The sequence below is a fragment of the Scylla paramamosain genome, chromosome 12 (assembly GCF_035594125.1).
Source record: "Scylla paramamosain isolate STU-SP2022 chromosome 12, ASM3559412v1, whole genome shotgun sequence".
NCBI lineage: Eukaryota > Metazoa > Arthropoda > Malacostraca > Decapoda > Portunidae > Scylla > Scylla paramamosain.
In genome coordinates, this window is record NC_087162.1 from 22,592,948 (window position 1) to 22,597,947 (window position 5,000).

The 5,000-nt window shown below is 41.6% G+C and overlaps 1 long non-coding RNA gene across 3 annotated transcripts in view; it reads left to right on the forward strand.

Annotated features, from left to right (window-relative positions):
- Positions 1 to 1,540: 1,540 nt before the first annotated feature.
- Positions 1,541 to 5,000, forward strand: part of LOC135105448 (uncharacterized) — a 135,183-nt gene continuing 131,723 nt past the window's right edge. For 2 of the 3 annotated variants that reach the window (XR_010270849.1, XR_010270848.1), the window contains exon 1: positions 1,541 to 1,857. This is a non-coding gene — a long non-coding RNA (uncharacterized LOC135105448). The remainder of the gene's footprint in view (positions 1,858 to 5,000) is intronic. The other variant, XR_010270847.1, reaches the window with a different exon arrangement.

Genomic DNA, 5,000 nt, shown 5'->3' on the forward strand with positions numbered 1-5,000 from the left:
GATATTAAGCGCCCACTTTTTGCTCTCCGTGTTAATTGAAATTGTGATACATTGTGTGGGTGACGCTTGCTATGTGTGTGTGTGTGTGTGAGAGAGAGAGAGAGAGAGAGAGAGAGAGAGAGAGAGAGAGAGAGAGAGAGAGAGAGAGAGAGAGAGAGTTAAGCAAGGCACTGCAGTAGGGGGTTGCAGCCAGGGTTGGTGGGCGGGACCTCCCCTCATGCGGCTAACACACGAGGAGGCGCCGCCGCGATAACGTTCTATACACTGCTCTAAATACGAGCCTCTTAGTGGTGCTTGAATGCTCCTACTTTCCATGGCTTTTCTTGTCTTGATAGCGGTGAATAATTGGCTAATGGTGAAATTTCAAATAATAATTCATTGGTATTTTCGAGTTTTATTATTAATTTTCAGTGCTAATTATTTTTCCCTTAATCACTTACAACTTTTCTTTATACATATATTGGTGCTCTTACATAGTTTCCTTGCTTAGAAAAGGCAAAAGTTTTTCTTCAGTTTTGTTCTTTTTTTTGTGTCCATGCCAATTTTCTTTCCTCTTTTTTTTCTGCTTTTCTAATTGTGTTTTACAGCCAAAGTGCACTGATGAAGGAAGTCAGTATGCGCCATAATGTACTCGTATTTAAGATAACCTAAAAACATATAATGACCTGTAAAAACTTTTCACCTCCCAATGAAGGCGAGGCACAAATAGGCACTGGTAAGCTTTGGTGCATTACTTTTCGTCTATCTTAGGTAGATGCTCAGGCAGCAGCCAGCACCACCCTGCACCACCCAGCACCACCCTGCACCTCAGCGAAACGGCCGGTCTCCTGACAGTAACGACATTAACGAGTAAGTACTATCTGACTGACTGACTGCGAAAAGCTGCGAGCTACCAAAAGCCTGGCTGGGTGGCAGTGGCTGTGGCGTCGCAAGATACAGGTGTCGGTGAGTGTCCTTTCCCCTTCCCCTGGTCACCTCTCTCTCTCTCTCTCTCTCTCTCTCTCTCTCTCTCTCTCTCTCTCATTTAGTTTTTATGGATTTTCAACTACCGGAAATCATAACCACTGTAGATTTTCTGAAGCTATAAAAATGCAGGTTATGGCAATAAGTCGGGATTTCTTGAGATTCATAGCAATTTCAGTAGCTGTCCCGATATTTCAGTAGATCTGGCAACACTGGCAATAATGTTTGTTATATGGTCAACATGGAGAATCCGGTGCAGTCAATCCAGCATTTTAAATTCATTCATGACAGAGAGAGAGAGAGAGAGAGAGAGAGAGAGAGAGAGAGAGAGAGAGACTGCAGGAAGTAGGAGGGAAACTGGTAGTTAAGTCTGGGTCAGTTTATTTGTTATTGTTGTTGCTGTTGTTGGTGATGATTAGTTATTATTATTATTATTATTATTATTACTATTATTATTATTATTATTATTATTATTATTATTATCTACTGATGATTCGTTTTTTCGTAAGTAAAGAGATTGCTTTTATAACAGGGATCACTACTGAAAACGCCATTACGTCATTCAAGACAGTGTGGATTGGCCGGCGGTGAGTGGGCGGGGGTTAGGTACAAGCGGCGGGCACTGACTGGCTGGCATCTGTACCACTACCACCATCATTCACTCAGTCGGGAAGGAAGAAGTGAGAGTGATAACTGTGACTTCTGTGAGATTTTCCGCTTTGTGTGGTGAATTAGCGGACCTGGTTATTCAATTACGCGTGTGGATGCCCGTAGAGGACGTGCGGGGGTGGAAGAAGATATGGAAGCGTGAAATGGAGGCGGATGGCGTGAAGAGAGGTTAGGTCACTGGTTTCTCGTCCCCGGCCTCCTCCCCGCCATTAACCGTGCGCAGAGGTAAGATTATTTAAAAAAAAAGATCATTGTTGGGGAAATACCCTTGTGTTGCTTGAGAGCCTCGAGTTGCCTTGATAATATTGTCAGTTTCACAGTCTAAGGTTTAGTTTCTCGGTTCATACATAATTAAAGATCATGGTAATTCTTTATAACAGGTCCGTCCGCCCTCCTATCCTATCCCCCCAACCTTTCCTACCATCCTTTACCCCGCCCCCCATCCTTTCTCCTGTCCACTAAATCCCTCAAACAGTCTTGGGGATTAGGTGGGAAACTGGAGGGTAGGTTATTTTCTAAAGCCCTTTTCCGTCCTAGTTACTGGTTTATTTTGTTCCATTCTTACACATATATCTTTAGATATACCTAATACGCAAATACAAGGAAGGGGAGGGGTGCCCAAGTCCTTAAGGGGGTCCAATGGTTAGGTTAGGTGTTATTGACCATTAGGAGAAGGGAGGGAGAAGCCGGCCCGTGGTTAAGTTATGTTAATGTTAGGTTAAATTAGTCGCTGTGGACTTTTATGTATAACCTAACCTAACCTAACCTGGAACACCGCTTCAAGGACGCTAATCTAAGTTAACCTAATGGGGAGGGTTTTTCCCCCATGGATCCTCACGTAAGGACGGGGGCGCTTCTTCCCTACCTTATGTTTACGTTTTAGGTGTATCCTAAGGTATATGCGAAAGAATGGAAAAAAATGGACCCGTAATAGGGCCGGGAAAGGACTCTAGAAAATTAACAAGCGGGGTTCTAGGGTGGAGGCTGCCAAATAAGGACATTTATGATAAGGATGAGACGCCATATTTAGAGAACTTGGAATTTCTAGCCTAACCTACTTTCATCTAATCTAACTGGGGGCTTTCGTTCTCCCTGGATGTGTACCATCTCGTGTGTTGCAGAGATGTGGAGAACGTTGGGTTGGATTCTTGTCTTGTGGCGATGATGATGATGGTGGTGATGAAACGTCTATATTTTTCGTAATCAACGTGTTGATTTTTGTTTTATTTTGATAATTTCACGTTCCAATCTTTAAAAAAAACACTACCTCTTCGTCAAAGTTTTCAGAGAGAGAGAGAGAGAGAGAGAGAGAGAGAGAGAGAGAGAGAGAGAGAGAGAGAGAGAGAGAGAGAGAGAGAGATCGTTATTTGTCGAAATCTCCAGTTTCATTCTTTTTACTTTAATTTTTGCCCACTTCACCTGTTAAGGAAAAAGAAAGGCCGGACTCATTAGAGTCTCCCTTCACTCACCTGCACGAAAGAAAATATAAGACAGAAAAAAGGATAGCGCACCTGTCTCGAGGAGCGGCGGCGGAGAGAGAGAGAGAGAGAGAGAGAGAGAGAGAGAGAGAGAGAGAGAGAGAGAGAGAGAGAGAGAGAGGCGCCCTTATCACAATTGTAAGGAATCCTGTGCTTTTTCTTTATAATTTTGGCCCGACTTTCTCATCAACGGAACTGATTTTTCTTTTGCCTCACTTGTTTTCTTTCTCTTGTTCGGCAGTTGAGCCTCCGTCCGGGAAACAGTTTGTAGCGACCTGCTGTTTTTTTTTCCTCCTCTCTCTCTTCACCTCCTTCCCTTACAGTATGCTTCATTCCACCTTGCTGGGTGTGTTCTCTTACCTCGCCCGTCATTATTTTCTGGATGTATCTTCGTTCTTGCCTTAGAAAAATAGACTTGTTTCTTCTGAATTGATGAATACTGTCTTGTTTTTGGTGCAAACGACAAAGTACTATGATTATTCGAGGGCGAAAACAATATTTCTTTTTATTGCTTGAATGAAAAGAGCTTAACTTCTATAATTTTATTGACGAGGATAGTCGAACATTTAAATTGAGGCTTCTTGAATGGAAATAACCTGAACTTTCTGATTTCTAGGGAGAATGCCACTTGTTTTTCAAAGGTGGAAAAACCAATTCTAAAAAGCTCTGGTCTAAATTTAGGTCATTGTAAGCCCAGAAATACTTATAAACATTTTACTGCGAAGGCTGCACGGAAGGCGGGTAGCGTTCGTTCTTGGTGGATACATTGCTGGTGGACATTGTTGTGTTGATACATATCCCTTTGTTGAGGACAGATGAGATGTATGGGTAGTTAACATGTTAATGTGCTTAATGTGACCTGTAATACAGTAATAGTGTTCATCGCGCCGCCACACGCAGCCTAATTAAGCCACGACTGTTCCCGCCACTCTTTGTCCATTAGTCCGGCACACTCCGGCCATCAGCTCAATTGACGGTAATTATTAATGCTTATTATTGATATTAATGATAGAGTAAGTATACCTGTCATGATTATTGTAGATAATATTTGGCTCAATACTGAAGATCCAAATGTGATATTATTATCGGCATAAATAATATGGTAATTATACCTGTCATGATTAGTGAAGATATTTGTTTTTAATACTGAAGATTCAAGCACTACATTGTTATTGATATTTATGATACAATGCATTTATTATTATTATTTTAACTGCAGTCTTAATATTCTGGTCTCAAACATCACGTTATTACTAACATTAATGATACACTATGGCTACTTATCTCGAGCACTTTAACGCATTAGTTTTAATATTGAAGTTTCAGACTGCATGAATAAATTTGTAGGCTTCACACAGGTTTTAAAATTTGATAACGTGTGAATTGTTCTTAATGAATTTTTTTCATGCTCCACTATCTCATCAGTGTGTATTTTCAGCATTAGCCATATAGTTTCTTAGCTCATATACAAGCGGAAATAAAAACCTGGGTGTAATAGCTTATACTATGTCACCTCCGTCATTGTAAGTTCCTGCTGTGTCACCACTCCTGTCATTGTAAGTTTCCCTGAGGACGCCACCTTTGTAACACTGACATGTTCTCGTGTCACTCGGTGGTTGGGTCTCGTATTTCCGTCTTATTTTTAACGAGATCCAAATTTGACTCCAAGGTGCCTGATAAACCAAGCGCAGATAACCAGATCTTAAAATCAACTTATGGATTGGTAGGGGTAAAATAAACTCTGCGAACATTTCAAATTAAAGCAAGGTGGAATACGTAGGCAGACCAATCAGCGGGAGAGCATCAATCAGCGCCAGTGTTGTGGTGTTCGCGTGGCCTTACTTGGCGAGATTACAGTGACAGAGTTGGTGATGAAGACTGCAGGGGTGT